The 22730-nt window shown below is 39.2% G+C and overlaps 1 protein-coding gene across 13 annotated transcripts in view; it reads right to left on the reverse strand.

Annotated features, from left to right (window-relative positions):
• Nucleotides 1-22730, reverse strand: part of THRB (thyroid hormone receptor beta) — a 330035-nt gene that overhangs the window by 288490 nt on the left and 18815 nt on the right. Inside the window, exons 1-2 of one of the 13 annotated variants that reach the window (XM_053930441.2) lie at nucleotides 3941-3959; nucleotides 1173-1239 (exon numbers count right to left, since the gene is read on the reverse strand). The exons of 11 other annotated variants lie outside the window; for them this stretch is intronic. The gene's annotated coding sequence lies outside the window, so the exon portion shown is untranslated. Of the gene's footprint in view, nucleotides 1-1172; nucleotides 1240-3940; nucleotides 4065-22730 lie in introns of those variants that run through there. One more of the 13 variants, XM_053930442.2, reaches the window with a different exon arrangement.

Raw genomic sequence — 22730 nt, forward strand, 5'->3', positions numbered from 1 at the left:
AGGACAGAAATAGGTCAAAGTCAAGGTGGATTAGTCAGGTATCTTTCAGTGACAAGAAGCAGAACCTCAGTTTTCAAAAGCTCATCAGACAAGGAGCTTTAATGGGCGGATTCTGAGGCATCTTCAGACTCTGAGGAAGAGCTGTAAGGGCCAGAGAGCTCAGCTTGGCCTAGATGCCCATAGGGTTTCCATCTTTCGTCCCTGCCTGTCCCTGGTTCTGTCTTTTTCCCACAGACACATGCATTTTCCATAAATATAGCCAGTTACAGCATGGCTCCTACCAGCTCTGTGAAGTCACTGGGGATGCCCACTGTCCACCCCGTCGTCCCCAATCATGTGGACCAGCAGGGCCTTGTGTCAAAACACCTGTTAACTGTGCTTTTCTCACAGTGCTTCCCAAGGTGCTTTGGAGTTCAGTCAAACAAGTGGTCATAAAACTACATTGACTTCTATTGGGCAGCTTTTCTGTTTTAGAGTATTAAAGGCATTTATAATATACCGTGATTAGAACCATGAATAAAAATACATGTAAGCAATTGTGCGTTAGTTGAATATTATTTGGCCTTAAGAAAGAAGGAAATTCTGACATACGCAACAACATGGATGAACCATGAGGACATTATGCTAAGTGAAATAAGCCAGTCACAAAAAAACAAATACTGTACGATCCGCTTACAGGGGTACGTAGCGTAGTCAAATCACACAGACAGGAAAAAGAAGGTTGGCCTTCGGGGTTTTTCAGGAGGGGAAAGGTGGGGTTACTGTTTAATGGGGGCAGAGTTTCAGTTTTGCAAGAAGAGCCCTGGAGATGCATGGGGGTGACGGTTGCACAACGATGTGAATGTGCCCAATGCCACCGAACTGTGTATTTAAAAGTGGTTAAGATAGCAAAAAAAAAAAAGAAAAAAAGAAAAAAAAGTCTTCATTAGAAACATCGTGATAGCTTAACTCTGAGAAAGGCGTACTGCCAAATGACATTAAATCATGGCATTTACAATGTTGACGGTATTAAGGGTCACTTTACGTAACTATATAAACCATTTCTCAGAGACAATTGCTATCAATTAAGAAAGCTAAACTACCAACATCAGCAAGACTTTTCCTGGTTTGTCCCATCAGACAGAGAAGCAGCCTTAATATATGAGGGTTTTAATTAAAATAGACTTGTTTACCTCCCATCTTGCCAGGGCCACAACCCGAACGTTTACTTCCTGAACTGAGACATACCGCATTAAGTACCTGTCATGAGATTACAAACACATAAAAAATAACAATCTTAGCCTTTGAAAGTTTACAACAATTCAGGTTGCTTGACTAAGTGTATATTAAAATGGTCAAGAGTTGTTCTCAGTACAAAAATTGAATATTTAAATATAGGAAGCTCCCTGCAGAGAAGAAAAGACTGGTAGCTGGCTTTGGAGATGAAGGAGAACACAAGCTAGTGGATGACAGTGAAGGACAATGCGCCATCAGTTAAAAATAAATGACAGAGGAGCCCACACAGGGACTGGCCAGGGAGATGTGGATTTAGAGAATGGCAAACACACCAGCCAAAACCAGGTCAAGGACGAAGGTAAGATAGAAGGAAGTAAGAGCAGGAATGGCTTGAGTTTGGAGGCAAAGGCAGAAGTCTGCATTTGATGGAGGGGAGAGATTGGGAAGGCCTGTGGCTGTCAGAGGGGTAAGAAAGCAGTGGTCTCAAAGTGAGTCAATGAAAAACAAAGAAAGGACATAAGGAAACCAAATAGAAACAATGATTGCAAACTCTTGAATGCAAGCTACTTACAGACATGTTTCATTAGAAGCACGTGAACAGTCCACACCAGTATAATGCATTTTCTTTACTTTAAACCTGCTTCCAACTGTCTCCAAGGGTTCACGTGTGCATGTCCCATTTTAGAAACCCGGGTAGGCCACTATCACATTAAAATTCAGTATGCCACACTACTGGAACACTAACCATTCCCAGGAATGTGAGATGGCTGACAGACAGAAATGGGTTTTTTGACAGGAAATTCCCCCAAACCAAGAAACTCATGATAAAAGATGCAACAGGAGAAAAAAGAGCAGGGCTGTGTTTTAGCTCAGCAGGGAAAGTAGCTAAGTTATTCTCCCTGCTTATTAACAGGCCAGCGTTTACACCAACAGCTCTAATTTGCAGTGGAATTTTTGACTTTCTCTTCTGAAAACTGGAAGTCAGGTTAATGGTTTTCTGCATAATGATTGTCTACAAATGCAGTGACGATTTGCATTGGGTTTAGAGAGGCAGATGAAGATTTTTCAAAGTAGGGTGACCAGTTTAAAGAAGGCTTATCTTTTAGCTAAATACCATATATACACACACACACATTTGTGTATATATATATGTGTGTGTGTGTATGTGTGTATACATATATATAGCATTTATGCAGAAAGTCTTACCAGTATATTGCCTCCTTTGAGTTAAGATACTTGTGAGACTTTCTACATGAATGCTAGTTTTAGTAATTATGTACTAATGGAGAAAAAAAGAGAAGATTACATTTGGATGAATAATAGGAGCTTTAAAAAGATACTACTTGGCTTTTAGGTTCTTAATGGAACGGCTTTGATGTAAAATGAATAATTATAGAGGTGGAAATATGATAATCCAGACACTCAAATGGGCATCATAAGAATGAAGGAGCAAAGAAAGGAAGGGAGGAGGAGAGAGGGAGGGAAGAAGAAGGGAAGGAAACTAGACCGCTTTGAACAAAGTATCACAGCTCAATTATTTAATATTCTTACTTATACAATGGAAAATCTTGTTAATTCTTTAAGAAATAAAATTTCCATGGGTATGCCTTAACTCAACGATCACACAGTATTTATTCATCGTCTGGGAAGTCTTGGTATTAATCTTTGAGAAGTAAAGACTCAAAACGTGATTCTTGCAGAGGGGTAGGAAAGTGGACAGCAAGATCTATAGCAGAACCCATATTTACACATTGGCAGCCCCCACAAAAGCTGATTCGTCCCAATGTTTATCCTGTTTCTGAATGTTTAGTTATAAGTTTCAAAGTCTGAAAGATACCTTCTTACGAAATATGGCATTTTCTTTCCCTTTGTGCCTTTGTGTACATATCCTCCACTTTTTGTGAAGCCTTCTTTGCTTTTATTCTTTCAAGTGTACCACCTGATTTATCTGTAATGTCTTTCAGTCTCAATTCATGACAACCCTTGCACTTATTTTTCCTAAAAACTCGAAGATGGGTTTCTGAGTTAAACGATGAACTTCATCCTTTTGTACAAATTAAACCAGGAGTTATGAAGTAGTAGGTAAATGAAAAACTGGGTTTAAAAACAAGACCAACAACTGTCCAATCTATGGCAGGCTGAGCTTTTTTTTTTTTTTTTCCAAGAGAGAGATTAAGGTGCATGCAGTCAAGTGGTATGAAGGTCACCAAACAAAATGTTGCAATCTTAAAGTGCTATTGACGTGTAGACCCTGTTCAGCAGCTTCAGAGTAATTTGTGTGACTCTCTAGTCATTACTGTTTCACCCCAAATCACTCATAAATGCACATGACAATGGTATGTTACATTTGCAGTAAAATGTTTTAAAAATGAGAATTTTTTCTTTAAATGAAAATACTTAATACAACTTTTTAAAATCTGGCTTCCTATACCCAGCTTTTGTGATAGGAAAAGTGCCCCAAGAGCTCAAAATTCCAGAGTTTGTTTCTACATGATACAAGCTCTGACAAATCTGTCCTCTGTCCTTTAATTACTCGTTACACACCTGCCGACAATGTTTGGATTACCAAGGGGTTTCAGTTGGAAGTTTTCTGATTTTCATGGGAAGAAGCAGAAAGCCACAAGCCACCACATGGCACCCCATGTACCTGGAGCTTTCTAAGTCAAATCCAGAAGGAAGCGTTCTTTGTATGGGGACCTCCCTTCAGCTTCCACCCACTCCTGACCTGCTGTTTTCCTGTTGGCAATGACAGCTCCGCGCAAAGCAAACAACGGCTCCCGCTCTGAATGGAAATGCCCATCTTCTCAGTCCATATTGTAAGTGCAACCCAGAGAGTCATTTAGGGCGTGAGTCAGACTTGCAGCCGATAAGTGCAAAGCTGACCTTTACCCTTCAGCCTTTAGTAGAGGATCGGGTTATTTCACTTTGTGTTTGCTCAACAGTTGCAGGATCACAAGGGTCTGCGTTCACTGAGGGGGGGTGAACCTGAGAACCTTGCTCCAACTCCCACGTTGCAATTGATAGAAGAAGGTTGGGGGCTGGGCCAGGAGAGGCCTCAAACCCCAAGTCTCAAGTACCCTGTGTCACCAGCTGTTAGAACGTGTCCTTTAGAATCTAAAGATCATTGGAGGACAAAAGTCTGCTGACTGGCTCTTAGCTACCAGTTTCAGAAGGAATGAGAGTCTTAGGGACCCAGCATGCAAGCATTTTCTCTCCGTTTTCACCTTGTCACAGTGCCACACTGATGCTAGAACTGGAGGCAAAAGGTAAAATCAGCAGTACTCATCCTGTCTTTATTAAAAATATAATTTGTATTTATCATGGAGTTTTTGCTTTGATTTTGATATTTTGAAATATTGCATTAAAACAATATTTATCTTGATTACTTAGTTTTTCGGTGCCTAAGGTGAGTTCCTCACTTGCCTCATCTTAGTCCTGGCCTACTCAGTCACCACACTGTTCCCATTTTACATTTTCATTTAAAAATGGAAGCAGATCTAGGCAGGGCAGTGGAGCTACAGCTGGGGTGAGAAGGAGAGAAGAGCCCAGAGCCCACAAGAAAATCATTACTGAGCATCTACCATGTGTCAGGTGTTGTGCTAGAATGTGATGTACATTCTTTCTGGTCCTCACCTATGGACAAGATACAAGAGGGGGAGCAAAAAATAATGGATTGTCTTCTGGAGGGTGGGCCCCTTGTAGTACAGGCTGCCCCCCCACTAGGAATTGCTCTGTATCTGAGTACCAGCAGACATTGTCCTGAGAGGCTGCATTTGGGTCAGTGAATTTTTTGGACACTCTTTCAACCTGTTCTCTCAATTCATGAAGCCTGACTTAAGAGCACGCCTGCCCACCACTGTGCTGAGTGTTCAGCAGTTTTTGACTAAAACGTCAGGACCCTGGTATCTCACCCTCCCTATTCCTCTGATCTCGCCCTGAACAACTTAATTTTCCTCTCCAGATGAAAAAATTCCTCAAAGGGAAATGTTTTGCCAGTGTGAAGGGGGTGAAACTAAAAATGGCAGAAACAGTAAAAGGCATCAAAATTGACAAGTTCAAAAACTGTTTAGAGCAGTGGAAAAAATGTCTCAAAAGGTGTATGACATCAAATGGAGAGTACTTTGAAGGTGACTGAAATTTATGCATGTAGGAATAAATATACACTTTTTAATAAATAAATTCCACTTGTGGGGTCCCCTCTTGTATACTAATCTCCAGTTGAGGAAGCTGAAGTTTTGAAAAGTGTGTTCTTTCCACTTTTCCTCCATCCCAGGAACTGGCCATACAAATACTCTGGTACTCAAGATGGAAACTGGGAGTTGCCCATGATTCCTCCTCTCCATCCCATTGAATCTATGAACTGTTCTTTGAGCACCTGTAACTGTTCGTGGACACCCAAACAGTAAATGGGAGAGTAAAGGTCAAAAGATGGTCTGATAACAATTTCCACACTCTTCTGACCATATCTGCCACCTCTCCGAGGAAGGTCGGTCATCAAATTGCTTTTGATGTCCCGTTGGCCAGTCACAAGGTTGAATTATTGCAAGTGCTGACTATTTTGCAAATGTATCAAGTACATTTTAGTTTCATCTTGAATGCAAGCTCAATCTCTGGCCCAGGCCCAGATTCCACTGCCTAACACCTCACTTGGATAGCTCGTGCACATCTCAAACTAGCATGTCCTAAAACAAAATTCTTGATCATCTCCTCAAGGGCTGCTTCTCTCCAGTTTCCTCCATCTCAGGGCCTGGCAGCGTCAATCACCTGATCCTCAAGCCAGAAGCCTGGCAGTTGCCTCTGCCATATAACTCCTCTTCCCCATCCAAACCATCGCCAACACCTGTCCAATGAAGTAGAAAAAACGATACCAACAACAAAACTTACTGAAGTATTTGCTATGTGCCAGGTATATGATGCCTCTAGGGTGTTATTAACTCATTCAATTTTCATAACTATGAGATGATTTCTATTATTATTTCTACTTTACTACTAAGAAAATGGTAGCGTAGAGAGCTAGTTTGCCCGTGGTCATTCAGCTAGTATGAGAAGGGATTAATATTCTAACCTAGGAAACATACTCATACCCATTACATCAAAATAATCTCAAATATGTTCACCTTACTGGTTTTCCACTGCCCCATCTTAGTCCAAGCTCACTTCATGGCTCACCCAGGCAACTGCAAAAGCCTCCTAAGGGGTCATTTTGGTTCTATTTCTACCTTACTTCCACATATCAATCTTCACGAAGCAGCTAACATGGTTTTTAAATTAGTATCAGATCATGTCATTTCCTCTGCTAAAATCCTCAAAACCATTCAACTATTTCCTGAATAAAATTCAGACTCCTTACTGTGGCCTACAACCTCCTACGTGAACTGGCTCCTCCTGCTCTGTTCTTAGTTTTGCCTCCTACCTTTCTCTACCACATTTACTACCTTTCTAGCCCACTGGACTCCTTACTCTTTCTTGGACTTAGCAAACTCTTTCCCGCCTCGTAGGCTTTGCACATGCTGTTCCATTTGCCAGCATGCTTTCCTGCCCCGGTGGCTTGCTCCATCCAATCCTCCATATGTGTCAGGTCACTTCCCTGATCCCTCAGCCTAAAATAGATCTCCCTAGTATTCTCTCTTAGCACCCTCTTCTTTCCCCTCCTAGCAGTTTTTTAAAAGTTGTAATTCTACATTTATTTGCCTTTTTACTTGTTTATTACCCGTAAGCTTCATGAGGAACAATCAAGGTCTGTTTTATCCACCACCTTACTCCAGCCCCTAGACCAGAACTTGGAATATGGACAGTGCAATTATTTATTCAGTGAATGAATTAATCCTGGGATAGCTCTTTAAAAACTTCTGCAAATGAACTAAAAAAGGCACTTAAATAAACTTCATTGATTTTAGAAAGAGAGATCCTTGAAAAGAAAAATATAAATGTAAATAAATAATATATACATACACACATGTACATATGTATGTATTCTACTTCTGTAGAACATGTGAACAAAAGTTATTAAACCAAATATTCAATACTTGGAAAATACATAGAAGAAAATAATAAAAGAAAATTTCTAAAGAATTATTTTTTGAAAAATCTTATAGTGTATCTTAACTTTCTAAAAAGTTCTTTTGTTGTCATGGCTACCAATCCCAATAAGGTGAGAATCAAACTTTCAACTGTTAATACTAAACTATGGACAATTTCTAGCACATATCTTTGGAGTGCTTATTTCTCTTCCTAACTTAGGCAGTGACTTTTTTATTGGTGCCAAATCTCTCATCAGGAAATAGCTGAACCATTTATTGTACACGATTTTCTATGGTCCTGGTGTGTCATAGATGTTTAGGAATAAAGACAGATTCTTTATGTGTCTACTAGGCAATTATTTGGCTTGAGATCAAGTACCTATTTAGGATTTCAAGTATTTAAAAACAAAAAGAAAATAAATGGGAGAAAAGTTTTGCAAATCACGTATCTGCTAAGGGATTTGTGTCTAGAATATATAAAGAATCCATTAATAAAAATACAGCACAATTTAAAAATCAGCAACATACATGAGAGAACATTTCTCCAAAATAGGCCATAGAGGATATGCAAATCAAAACTATAAAAGGCCACTGTATACCCACTAGAGTGGCAATAATAGAAAACAGAAAACATTAATCGTTGGTAAGGATGTGGAAAAATCGGAACCCTTATACACTGCTGATGGAGATGTAAAATGCTGTAGCGCTAGGGAAGACAGTCTGACAATTCCTCAAAAGCAGTCTGGGAAATCTAAAGTTACCACATGACCCAGCAGTTCGACTCCTAGGTACACACTGAAGATAAATGAAAGCATCTGTCACCCCAACTTGCACACAAATGTTGGTAGCAGCATTATGCATAATAGCCAAATGGTGGAATGAGACAAATATTCATCAATGGGTGGATGGAAAATAAGACATGGCATAACCATATAATAGAATATTATTCAGAAATAAAAAGAAATAGAATACTGATTCATGCTACATCATTAATAAACCTTGAAAATGGTGTTAAGTGAAAAAAGGCCAGTCACAAAAGGCTATGTATTGTATGATTTCATGTATATGAAATGCCCAGAACAGGAAAATTCATAGAGACATAAGGTAGATTAGTGGTTGTGTAGGGTGGGTGGGGGAGGAGGAGGAGTTCAAAATAAGTACCAGTTTCCTTTGGGGGTGATACAAATAATATAAAATTACATAGTGGTGATGGATTTACAACTCTGACTATGATTTAAAAAAACTACTGAATTGTACACACTTAAAATAAGTAAATTGTATGGTATGTGAATTGAATCTCAATAAAGCGGCTATAAAAAGTAACAAAAATCTAGTGTTTACTATAATTTAAAAGTAGACATACGCTTGGCTATTACAAGTATAGATATAGCTTAACCAAAGAAAATTTATAATTTGCTTTCAAGCACAAAAGATGAGTTTTAGATAAAACTTTCTTATAAAGAATTTATGATCTCCCTCTGTTCTTATAATTTGTGGTCTCTTATCTCTGTCATTGTTTAGAGGCAAGCTGGAAATCCTAGAGCCAGATTTATAGAAGAGTAGAGTGGGGGAAAATGTAAGAGATCATGATTTTAAAGTAAGGAAACTAAGACCCAGAGAGAATAAACATTTCACCCCCCAAAATCACAAAGTTAATGAGAATCAGAGCTTTCCAGACCAAAGTTTTATTTTTTTTAAAGATTTTATTTATTTATTTTTAGAGAGGGTAAGGGGAGGAAGAAAGAGAAACTTCAATGTGTGGTTGTCTCTAATCTGCCCCCTACTGGGGGCCTGGCCTGCCACCTAGGCATGTGTCCTGACTGAGAATCGAACAAGCGACCCTTTGGTTCTCAGGCCAGCGCTCAATCTACTGAGCCACACCTGCCAGGGCCCCAAAACTTTGTTTTTAAATTTTTCAACAGCACCATACAAATGTAGAGTAGTGAATGACATTTTCCAAAACAGACCCAGGCCAGAGTCTATGCAACTAAGTCCCATGAGTAGGTAAGGAACTCCACTCCAAGTATGAAGACAGCAAGGATGAAGCCCACTCAGTGATCCCTTCTTCTTGATCCATTCCTCCAATAGGCCTTGCCTGAGTACTTGGCCACGTGCTAGCTGCTGAAGGAATAAAGACTTACTTTCTTGAAGACAGCAAAAACAAGGGAGTTTAGATTTGGGTCTCTAACATCAAGAGTTAGGTCTTCTTTGGTGCTGGACACTGGGACTGGTTGTCTCCATTACACAGTCCACAAATAGTATGAAAGGCATTGCAAATGGGATGTTCATTTTGATTCTGAATTCTCTCTTCGACCTTCCCAGCAAAACCTTTCTCTGCCTATCTTCCTAACTTCTCTTGAGACCCTGAGAAATGTCACCCAGTTTGGGGGCTTCAGTGATCCCATATGTTCTGTGGCATCAGTGAGAAACGTGAATTAAAGGGTGATTTGGTTTCTTAGTGTCGCCAAGAGTTGAGGGTGCAGCGTAACGTCATGACTCACGGTTCAATTTAAAACACTGATATTGATACAATACTTAAAAAATTAACCAGACTAAGTCAATGTGTTCAGGTGAGAATTTTGCCCCCAAGTTTATTTTTTTCATTTCTATTCCTTTGCTACCTCTCCTTTCCTGTTTTCCTTGGTCAGAAAGTCTAAACTGCCTAAGAGAATTCTGGCTTCCTTCCAAGGGGATATTTTATTAACAGGCAGAGAAGAGAGCTGTTTTATAAAATTCAGGGAAGTACGGGATTGACTTTTACTAGTGCATTTGTTGGCCGAGGAGCAGACATGGATGTGCCAGGCCTGGGGCTGCTGTAAGTAGGACAGAGAATGTGGGGCTACCGTTTCGACATCTCTAGTATTGCTGTCCTCTCTGAAATATATTTTTCAAGCATTTTATCAGCCGCCTCACTGAATTTCTCTGCAAGTGATTATCTTCTCACATAGTTAGTAAAAAAGGAAGCATATGGTCTTTTTAGATTCTCAGAGCAAGGCATTTAAAAATCAGTTGAAAGTGTTTATGAAGCTTATAGGAAAGAGTTCGCTCAATCTGTCTTGGTTGTCCCCAGGTAGAAATAGCCCTAAACGGAAACCAGGTTCTTCTCCATTTGTACATAATAGTATGATAAGTGTGTTTGTCTTCCTGTACCCTGTATGTACTCTAACCAGGTTGATTAATAATATTCTCCCAGAGTTTTTATGCATTTGACCATTCCTTAGTATCCATTCTGGGTACAGAGTAAAGGGACAAAGGTGGTAAATTGTAAATTCATCTATTTGTTTGTCATTCCAGAAATAGTTTTAAGACACGATGAAACTAGCACCAATAGTGGCATTTGGAGTTTTCGGCGTCACAAATTGGCAAATCCCTCCTAATTGTGTTACGAATTAGGCTTTATTGAACTGTTCAGTGTTTGGAAGAAAGCAGGGGAGGGAGGGATGATAATCTCAGTTGAAAGGAGCTGGAAACACTTTCTAGGCCTACGGGTCCATTTACCAGGGAGGATATTTGCTTTTAGAGAAAGGGTGTGCACGTTTGGAAGCTACGTGAACTCTTCAGCGTCATGATGACGGCAATTATTCAGTCAACACTTCAGTGTTTTAAAGCAGGGCTTTTGAGGAACCACCTGCACATCTTGTTAAATGCAGATTCTGGTCCAGCAGGTCTGGGGGCCTCTGAGACTCTGCATTTCTAACAAGCTCCCAGGGGCCTATGGGACTGGCCCAGAGCTTGCATCAGAATAGCAAGGTTCTGGAAAAAATGTAGCAAGGTAAAAGAAAACAAAAACATTTTGAGGCTAAATGACAGTCATTGTGGGCTGATAATACCTGCCGGATGAATTATTTCAGGGTAATTTTTCGTTCCAGAAAGATGAAGCAGTTGACTGTTTCCAAGCTCTCTTCAAGCACGCCTAGCAAGCTCAAGTCCCTGTAACTTTTCCAGAAGACGAGACATTATGGTCTGTAGTTAATATTCAACTGCCTTTGTGTATTTGGAAAAAGGAGCTTCTTCTCTCCAATTGCAATCTCATTGCCTCTGGGGGAGTTAGACATTTTCAACCCTTTGAGGCCACTCAGTAGGGTACTAGTTAATGTATCGGCTGCTAATAATTTAGCTATTAGTTTCAATTTCCTCCATCAAATCTGTTATAAATGTCAAAATTGACTGAGTCAAGCATCCCCTCCTTCCCCCACAGTGCAGTAAATGTTGCAGCCTGAAAGAATGAATGTTACTTTTGTGAAAACCCAATTTACTGCTGGGAGAATTAGACTCATAGTGCCCTAAAAGGGAGATCAAATCCCAAAGCAGGAGAGACTGAGAGAGCCATGTAAGTATGGGTTTTAATTCTTAAATATGTTATAAATATTCTAAAAGGCACAAGTCAATGTACCTAATTTTTATGTAAATGCTTATCACCTTAAAATTAATTGAGAGTGTATTTATTTGTGTTTGGTGACGGCACAATGCCACGTTTTTACTTTCAAAGTATATCTCAGTAAATGGAGCAAAAGAGTTAAATTTGAGCCGTTCAATTGTAAGAAATCATTTAAACCGCATAGATCAGACAGGGCCTAACATCTCACCCACTCTCCCCATTACTTCATGCCCACTTCCCCTAAAAAGAATATTATTCTATGTACTTTAAGGAGATTTCACTTAGTGCATTTTCTTAATGGCATTTTAGAATGTACTATCTGGTAAACTCGAATAGCAAAATAGAAAAGTTAAAATAACAGGCTTATCTATGTAACTTATCTATCTAAAATTAAGCAAAAGCACTTTCTTTTCTTGTTTTATACCACAGTGGAAAAATAAATACAATGGTTTAAATTATAAAACGAAATATCAGCAGGGGCATCATAGAGTTCAGAGATGATCAGAAAAATTGCTTTGAAAAGCAACTTACTCTCAATTATATGCATTAATGACGGGAGTTGTGATGAAGGAAAATTTTAAATCACTGTGTTAATTTTGTAATCTTCATTTTTTATTTGCACCAGATTTTTTCTTTTTAACATGTTGAACTATTATTTAAATATTTAAAGAAGTATCTTTTGTTCCCTTAATCTACCCTTATCTAAGTAGGGAGAATATGAAAGTTTTATTTCATATTTCACTAAGTAATTACTGGATTCCTTGAAAGTTAATTATTTGCTTATGAGATCATATCTTGGAAATTATTCTTTGGTTACAATTCAGTGTCAGCACTAACATTTTTAGGGGTCCCATCCAGAGCTGTCTGGTTCCAGAAGAAATGAGGGACAGGTACGATGTATTACAAGTGCTACCCACCCTCTTTGTTTTCATTAACTAATAGTCTACTCCCACAACAATGTCACAATTTTAGCTGATAAGCACTCCATGGTTTCCTCTTATAGGCTTAGTTGTATTTCAGCAAAAGATTCCAGAAGATTGAAAAATTGTAAAGGCCCAAATATAGGGGTTTTCAGGCTAGAGACTCTATTTTTGAAATTTGATTTTAAATTGTGTATATTTTATCAAATGTACCATTTTCCAGGCAACAGTAGAGAGATTCTCAAACACTTCTACAAACCCCAAAAGGTTAAGAACCACTGCTAATGCAAGAATTAAATCACCAAGAAACATAATTAATTCATCAGGATTGCTTTGGAGAAGTGGGCCCCAGTCTTGGGTTTTGGAGTGGGGCAGGCCTGGGTTCAAACCTGCATTCTGCCACCCACTCACTGTGCCACCTCAGGCAAGTTACTTAACCTCTCTGAGCTACAGTTTCTTCCTCTATAAAGTTGGATAAAACCAGTGCCTACCTCCTGGGCTGTTGTGAAGATTAAGGGTAATGTTTGTAAAGACCTTGGCACATAGCTGGCACATGGTACACTCTCAATAAGTAGTAGCTGCTACTCTTTTCACTTTTACTCTTATTTGCTTTATTTACATTATAAAATACACTGTGAATACAGAGGCTTTATTTATCAAGTAATACGGCAGATTATTCTAATATATCTTCCAGTTGTCTAATAGAACACGGATGTGGCTAATTAGCAGTGATTAAGTCATTTTTGACCAAGTCAGAACTAAATAGATTTGTTCCCTAAAATGATCTGATTTTATTCAGCTTTAACTCTAGGATATCTCATTTAATGACATGAAATAACTCTTGAGTTTTAAAGATTCACTGTCCTTCCCAGAGTTCCCTAAATTATAGAACAACTATGATTTCTATGTGCAGGGGTTTTCATACCGCAGGTGAAATACACAAGGCTTTATTTGCAGCTATGTTCAAGACAACATCTTTGTGTTGAAAAAAAGTGGTGCTTCCTCAAATGGCCATGAATGGGAGTTAGCAGACATTAGAGTGCCTCCCAGTCAGGGCACATGCCTGGGTTGCAGGCCAGGTCCCTGTTTGGGGGCGTGTGAGAGGCAACCGATGGATGGTTCTCTCATACATTGATGTTTCTCTCCCTCTCTTTCTCCTTCCCTTCCTCCCTCTCTAAAAATACATAAGTAACATCTTAAAAAAATAAAAATGAATGGTTAACAATTAAAAACTCATCAGCACTGTGATATCCTGGACAAAGTCCTAGAAGGCGAGGGCTTGAGTTCAAAGGCCAAAACACAGGCAGATTGAAATGATAACCTCAGTCAAGTTACCTCCTTCTTTTGAACCAAATATTGTTCCTTGGAGTTGACAAGGTTAGAATAAATGATCCCTCTGTTTCTTTCCAGCCTGACATTCTAAAATTCTGGGGGTGTGGCCACAGGTTGCAGAAAACTTTTTGTTTTTCAAGCTAGCCCACAAAGGGTCAGTGGTGCCACGAGAGTGGCATTGAATGGCATCCTTTTATTTTCAAACTCTCCTGTATTTTTTGAAGGATACCAGATGTTATTGAATAATTTTAAAGGATGTTATTCATTTGATAATTTAAAAATAAAAGGAAAAAATCATTTGAACTGGGTAAGGGGTTTAACATAAATATGGGCTCACAAATTTGAACAGCTTGGTACACACAGGCAGACAAAATCAATTAAAAAAATCAAACAGTTAATAGCCATAACTCTGGAGTAATTAATTACAGTCAAATAGAACTGACTCTTGTTTTGAGAAGTAGATAGTTTTCTTAAGAAAACTCTCCAATGTGAAATCCTTTGAACTGAATGGAACTATCACTCACGGCATTTCGGGAGCAAGGTGTTGCTAAGATTGCACAGTGGTCTAAACTATTAAATATCAGGAAAATATCTACATGATTAATTTTTTAAATGGTAATAAGTAGCAAGGAAACCAGGTTGCTTGAAGCCTGAAATCTAAAAGAAAAAAAAAACATGCTTTCAATTGGTACCTTTTGGCCCTGTGTCTAAAACTAATGCACCCAATCCCGCTTTCCACGAGCCCTGTGAAATAGAAAGGAGAGAAAATTCTTCTTCCCTGCCCAGATTCTTCCGCTGGAACTAGTGGGCTCTTGAGCTGCCAATGAGAAGTTTCCTCGAGGTGCTTTTTAAAGGCTACTAAAAGGCTGCAGCAGTGACCCAGAAGCCTGGGAAAAATACCCAGTTTCTCAGGCTACCAGCCCCACCCCCTTCTGGGCAAGGCACCCGGCTGAGTGAAGCTAGAACCTACAGCTGATCTGCTTCTGCACAAGAACAAGAACAAATTTCCACCCACACCATGTAACCCCCGCTCCTGTCACTGCTGCAAGGTTACACAACTTGGCTCCCCTCCTGGACAGAGGGGACACTCGGCCCACGATATCTATTTGGGCCCTGCTCTTGAAAAAGAGATTGGTTTGGCCTGATTAGTAAGAACATGGGCTGTTGGCTGTAGCAAGGGCCAGTTAAGAGGGGAGGAAGGAGTCTCTGAAACCTGAACAGAACATTAAATGGATTAGGATTTCTACATAACTTTGTAGAAAACATGTTTGAAGGCAAGGAGGGCTCTCTTCACACCATCTCGTTTCTCAATTTGATAACAGGCAATATTACATTTTAAAAGGCGCTGGTAATTATGTTACTGCTACATGAAGCAAGTTTAGAAATAATATAGGCTGTTTAGGTAATTTTCACTGTGATTAGAAATTGCTTCAAAAGTATATTTCACTTGGGTCTGGAGTCTCACAGAAGCCAAACTACTTCCCAACAATTAGGAGCTGCCAGCAAATATTGCCAACTGTTCTCTGAATATTAATGAACAAAACTACTTATTTAAGTCACATTATCACCACTTAGGACACTGATACTACCAGGTGTTCAATGCTGTATCCTTCATGAAAGAGTTCTTGATACTGATGGAAGGAGACTTGACTTGGGGTGGTGAACACACAATACAATATACAGATGATGTATTGTAGAATTGTACACCTGAAACCTATACAATTTTGCTCACCAATGTCAGCCCAACAAATTCAATAAAAATGCCTAAGAATACCCTTAAAAATAATTTCATTAACTTGATAAATATCATATCACAAATGTCTACATAAAGATAAACGTAGGTCATTAAATTTTGACCCACATAATCAATGATGATGATGTAGTCTTTTTTTAAGTGTCCCCTTAATGTCTTACTTAACCTAAAATGAATATTATTACTTTGGTTTTATTTTAATTCATATTTACCTGAATCCCATTACATTCAAAGATTTTGAGTCGCTATGTTTTAGGTATGATGTTTGTAAATAGTACAGTATATGGCTGGAGCACATATTTTTATCAATCTGGCAATCTTTTCTTCAAACTGGAGAGTTTAGTTGTTTTCTCCCCCACTTCTTTCATACTGTCTATTGAATTAATTGAATTGAAATTAATTGAATTAATTAAATTTCAGCAAGCAAATTAATTGAATTTGCTTGATTCCATTGGTTTGGAAGTCATTCCATTTCTATGGAAGTTATCCCTAAATTTGTATACCAACCAAAATCTAAAGAAAATCATTATCTCATTCTTTTCTAGGATAATACAAAGACTGTGGAGACTATTACTTCCGCCTCTTTCTCAGCCCATGCTATTATGACAGTTAAGTCCTGTATTATTCCTGACAAACACTCATCAAAACAGTTACTGATACTGTTGCTGTTGTTGATTTTACCAACAGTGCTTATTTAGATTTCCTATTATACTAATTTCTTTACTCACTATTTTTCCCCTGCAACCTACACCATTTTTCGGAGTTCAGTTCTCTCTTCTCATTCTACTATATCCTTTAGTATTTCTTTCAGCAAGGTTAATTAACTCACTCTTACTTATCTGAGTAAATGTTTAATTTATCCTCAGTTTTTAATTAGATTGGGTTGGCTAAGATCTTCATTTGGCTTTTTCTGTAAGATGGCTCTAGCAGCGCTTGGTTGTCTTTAGCTTCATTTGAAACAATTTTGTCAGATTGTGTTGTGACAACTGTCCTATCAGTGTGCATTTAAAAAAACTTATCAAAATTGGTCAATTTTTGTTTAGCCATTTTAATATTGAAGATGGAAAAATAAGCAACATTTTTGGCATAGTATGTTTTATTATTTCAAGAAAGGTAAAAATGCAACTGAAACACAAAGATCTGGGCAGTGTATGGAGAAGGTGCTGTGACTGATCGAATGTGTCAAAAGTGGTTTGTGAAGTTTCATGCTGGAGGATGCTCCGCAGTCAGGTAGACCAGTCGAAGTTGATAGCGATCAAAATGAGACATTAATTGAGAACAATCAATGTTATACCACTTTGGAAATAGCCAACATACTCAAAATATCCAAATCGATAAGGTTATTACTGAAAATTAAAAATGTGTCTTTTATTTTACAGAAAGAACCATATGAACTTTTTGACCAACCCAATACTTTCGCCAGTATAAAATTTTGGGTTGACGATTTTGCTCAGCTATTTGAAAATCACATTCTGCTGGTATCTGGCATCTACTGTTGCTGAGGAGAAGTTAGTTGGCTGTTTGATTGGTTTCTTTGCAAGTTATCCCACCCCCTTTCCATTTGATTGGCTGCATTCTCAATAGGATGAGTCTAAGTGCGGATCTGATTTGACTTATTCTGTCTAGGACTTAGAGTGTTCCTTCAGTTTGGATCTCCATGCTGGGTGATTTCATCAGCACTATTGCCAAGTTCATATTTTTACTCTTCTATATCTAGTCTGCTCTTTCTCTAGACTTAAGAAAAATTCACTTTTGTTTTTATTTTTATCAAATTTATACTTGCTTGTGGTTTAAGGTATCAAACAGTTTTATCAGATTTGTTATGAGATTTACACTCAAACAGTTTTATAAGATTTACACTCTCCCATTTCCCCCTCCTATCTCTTCCTCCCTAGAAATAACCACCCTAAGTTCTTCCATTTATTTATGGGAAAGAAGACTACCTCATAATAACATGACTGTATTGTGTGGCCTTTCGTTTTAGGCAGTATCTATTTACCGAGGATGAGAATCAGTTCTGTCCCTACCTACCACACATGTACAACCTTCTGAAGTAGTTTGCTAAAGGGTTCTTTCTGTTCATTTTTCTCTGTTTTCTCTTCCTAATATTTTCTTGCTAAGATGTTGGGCTGAATAAACCAATCCTTTACTTATCTTGTTTTTTTTCCCCTTCTATTTATCATCATCATTATTTTCTCCTCCTTTCTGGGAGATTTTCTTTGTAGATTGCCATGGTTGAACATAACTCAGGGTACTCTCCATTCAGTATCTCTAGGCTTTCCTCTTGGGCTCATCAGATTTCCCAGAAAGGAGTTTTTCAAACTATTGTCTTGTAGAATAAAAGGTCTGGATGCTAAGGTTCTGGAAACCCAGTGAGGGAGGAGGGCTGGGAGTTATATATTCAGTATGTGCACATTTACTGAGTTCACACACACACACACACACACACACACAGAGTTTGCCAGGCTGATTACTATTATTCTTCAAAAACACATCAGGCATCACCTCTTCTGGGACGTTCTCCATGATCTCCCTAGTAGACACCCCAACCAAACCATCTCAAAGAACCCAGGGTCTCCCTCTCGCTTAGCAGATATCCTCCTGCCTCTGTAATTGTCTAGTTAGACATCTATCCTCATTCAGAACCGGCTACATGCATTTTAAATTTCTGGGCTCTTGCCACAGTTACTAGCATATAATAAGCTCAACAGATTCATAAGTTATGGATTAATTCCCAAGGTGGCCCAGGTAAGGGAGCTGCTTGAACATGCAGGAGCCACACAGGAGCTTGGAAAACACTTCAAATAAGCCACAATGTCAGGAGTCTGTGACATTAACATTAGTCCTACCCCTGGCTGTGCAACTCCACCACAAACCAGGGCACCCAGACAAGCTTTTCACCTTAGATGTCTGGCTTTCCTTATGTATCTATGTATAAATCAGGGAAAGCATTCAGTCTACTTCTGAGGAGTATAATGATTAAATATCTCCCATTGTTTAAAACAATAGATCTTTTGCTTTCAAATAGGAAGGTTTCTGATACATGCAAAAATCAAGATACATCATTATTAAGGAAAAATTGAGGTGTAATGAAACCAGGCAAGAAACAGCTACTGCACATAAGAATACAGTTTATTAACTGATTCAGAGGGAAGTGTTGAAGAGCAACAAACTATGAATGGGTGTCTGTGCTGGTGAAGAATGAGGTACCAGTAAGGAACAGAGAACAGTTTGGGTAACTTATTTTTATAACTACCTCATCGGTGGCAGGCACCATCTTTCAGAATCTGTATGAAGCTTCAGGTGAACGAAAGGGAAACAACCAATCTGCTGCAGACTGACATTTCCATGAATGACATCAGTATTTTACACAGTCGTAAAATTTTTAAGTCAGGATATCATTAAGTCCTTGAGGTGTGGATATTGTCACATCCTTAAAGGGGCCAGGGAACACCGGCACCATTCCTGGGCTACAAAACTGACAGGTAGGCTTTCTACTCTTGAGTCACAGTGTGATCCACACTGACTTTACCCACTGCTCCTAGTTTTAAGTATCTACACACCAGACACAAGCTAGATGCTTTACAAACACCATCTCTTTTGACTCTTCAGAACAATCCCAAGAGAAAAGGATTGCCTCTGTTGAAAGGTGAAGGAACAGAGTGTCAGAGAAGTTGGAAGTTGGGGGTGTCGTTAAGGACTCACAGCTAGTAAGGGGAGAGGCACCAATAGGGCAGAGGCGGTGGAAGGACAGGGACTGCCTAGATTGCAATCCCACTTCAATCCCGTCCTAGCTTCGTGACTTTAGGAAAGTTGCTCAACCCCTCTGAACTTACTGTATAAGGTTGCTTGTCACACGGATTAAATCGATTAATACATGTAAAGCATTTAGAACAGTGCCTGGTACTTAGCACCATCAAAGTGTTTGTTAAACAGAAAAAAGGATGACACAACTATGAATCAAATCCAAGTTTATCTGGTTCCAGTGTATACACTCTTAACAAAGACTCTTCAGCATGTTGATTTCTCAAGTGTTTGACAGTAGCTACTACATCTCTGAAGTGTTTCTCTTCTCCATAATCTCCTTCCTCAATGGTCCTTAATATTACCCAGTTGCCAGAAGTCTTCCCCTTCTTCCAGAAGAGTGGGACCCAATATTGTTTCTATATTTCAGGACAGCGCAATAATCTATTTAGATTTGAGCAACATTTGTTCTTCTAATGCAGTTGTTTCTATGCAGGGTGTTCAGAGCAGAGGCCTCAGCAACTCCTGGGAACTTGCTCAAGATATAAATTGTCCAGCTCCAGCTGAGACCTACGAAATCAGAAACTCTGGAGTTGGGGCCCAGCAATCTGTATTTTAACAAGTCTTCTACATGATTAGGATACAGCTCAAGTTTGAGAACCATTGTTTTAATGGAACTAACAGCCACAGTAAGCGCTGAGGTCCCACATTGTTTGTCAGCTCAGACCGACCATGACTGGTGGTCTCCTACGGCCTCCAACGTGTATCTAATGCAATGTTGTGGTTTAAATCCTCTTGTAGGCTTTATTGATTTGAACCCACCATTTTAGCCCCTCAAAAGCTCTCTGAATCTACACTCCTTGTTCAACATATTGGTTCTCCCCTCCAGCTTTGTGACCCCTGCACATTTGATAAGCATGTCACTCATGTCTTCATGGTGGCACCCACGACACCCACACAGGGCTGCATCAGGAAGCCAGGGGTCCTCGGCAGACCCTCCTCCTCTAGCCTGATAGTAGTTAATGAAAACATCCTGAGCATATGGTTGTTCGACTTGTGAAATTGCCTATTATCAGCCTGCAAATGTCCATCTTACCCAGGTGACACCATGAGAGACTTAATTTGCTCTAAAACCCTGAATAAAGCTAGAAACCATTCTTTATAAGCAGAGCGGCTATGAGTATTCTTAAGTTTCTCTTTTCCCTACCTTTTTCTTATTCCTCCTTCTCCCCCAACCAGGAGAAAATGGCCTGGAAGCGAGGCATACCTTCGCAGCTTTCAGAATAGAGGCACAGCCCTGCTCGGACCAGTTCCTTTTAATTTTACACTTTTAATTTCTTGTTCTCACTCCTCATTATATGCAATTTTTAACATTTTTACAGAACTGAAAATTAAAAGTCAGAGAAGTAATTTTTCTGTATGTTGTATCATCCAGTTAGTGGGGACCCCCATATTTATATTCAGGTCTGCCTACCCAGGTTCACATTTCACCTGCTATGTTATGTTAACGCTATTGTAGCTGCACGTGGCAGGACACATAACACATTCAGATGACTTCCGAGACCCTGACCCTCTTAACTCACCCTTTATTCCGGAGAACACTAAACTCAATTATTGATGGTCAAAACAGCACATCTTTCAGCCACCAGAATGATAACATCTTGAAACATCCACAGGGATGTAGCACATGGTACCCTGCTCGAAGAATCCCCTAAGCTATGCAGACACATCTGGCCACAGTGCATTTTGTCCTGAGGACTAACAGCGCCTACAAAGAAAGGTCAACTGTGCAAGTGGCTGGAACATAAAGCCAATTGTCTCTTATTGCTCTCTCTGCCAGTCTTCACAAAGTCAAGTTCTGGACTTGTTTGAGAGTGATTCATCTGGCTATGGAAAGAGTGCCAAAACCAACAGAACAAAGATTTCTTTCCTCACACCCTTAATTCCTGAGCACCTTATAGACACTTAGGGTAATGTAAGCAATTAGGAGCTTCCCGGTTTGGCAGATGGTTGAGTAATGGCGGAAGGGAACACTACTCAGGTATTTTCACAGGCAGATTTCAAGATTCCAACCAAATTGATTGACAGAAGACTTACTTTTACTTGGGGAAATAAGTAACACAGGCCCTATTGAACTTTAAACTGCAGTTTTGCACTTTTGTGGCTTCTTTGCCAAGTTTTTCTATCTTCCTAGCTCTGTAGACGCGATATGAGCTTGCCTCTGAGTCATCCATTTGCCTTATCTTTTCATATACAATCTATTTCCTTCCTGTTCCCGATGTCAAGGGGCTGGCCAGAGCATCCTGAGGGGATGAGTACTATAATTGAGAAATAAAAGAGACCATAAAATCCAAATGATAAATTACACAAATAAATACAATTTTGCCATTTTAAAATACAATAGAAAATTTAATCATCAATTTTATTCTGAGAATATAGCATTTTCTTGAAATAGTTCCACCAGTTTTGGTATTTTAATTTTTAAAAAACTATTAATGATCTATTTACATATAGAGTCTCAGGACTCGGAAACCAGAGGCAAAAATAAACTTTACTGTGTGCTTTGTTTTATGTGAGAGTACACCAAAGCTGCCAATCAGAAAATACTGTTACACAGTCTTGTGATTTACAAATGAATGTTCTGATTTACTATTGAATAGAAAATAAATAAATCTTCAGAATACTTGCAGTACCCGTTCAAATGCACAAAACTAAAGCCTTGGCTGCCTAGCTCAGTTGGTTAGAGTTGTTCCAATATGCTAAGATTGCAGGTTCAATCCCCAGTCAGGGCACATACAAGAAACAATCAATGAATGCATAAATAAGTGGAACACCAAAGCGATGATGTCTGTGTCTGTCTGTCTCTCCCTCCACCTTACTCTCTCTCTCTCTCTCTGAAATCAATTTAAAAATACTCTAAAGAATGCACAAAACTCAAGCCAAAAGCAACATAATGGGAGAGTAACTTGCAGATTTGACCCTCCAGGAGTGTGGACACAGGCGAAGAAACTACTGACACTCAGGCTCTCTCTATCAGTTACTCCACAGCAGAAACCCTAACCAACCACAACGCTCTTTACTGCTAAGTCCAGAGATCTGGTCTCACCACTATCCTCAGGCACATCAGCTACCAAAAGCTACTTGAGCTGGCACAAACTACTTGCCATCCTAGTCTTTGTGAGAGATCTACCAGAATTTGTAGGATAGATAGTTACTGTCAGGGTTAGGTTTCTAATGTGGAAAACAAAAAGCTACAATAATCCAAACACACAATACTTCCAGCAAGCATTCTGTCTTTGATACGTCATTAAAACAACCTTCAATTTTTCTGACGCATCAAGAGACTGTTGTAGACAATGAAAACTATG

This window comes from Desmodus rotundus, chromosome 8, assembly GCF_022682495.2.
Source record: "Desmodus rotundus isolate HL8 chromosome 8, HLdesRot8A.1, whole genome shotgun sequence".
Lineage (NCBI taxonomy): Eukaryota > Metazoa > Chordata > Mammalia > Chiroptera > Phyllostomidae > Desmodus > Desmodus rotundus.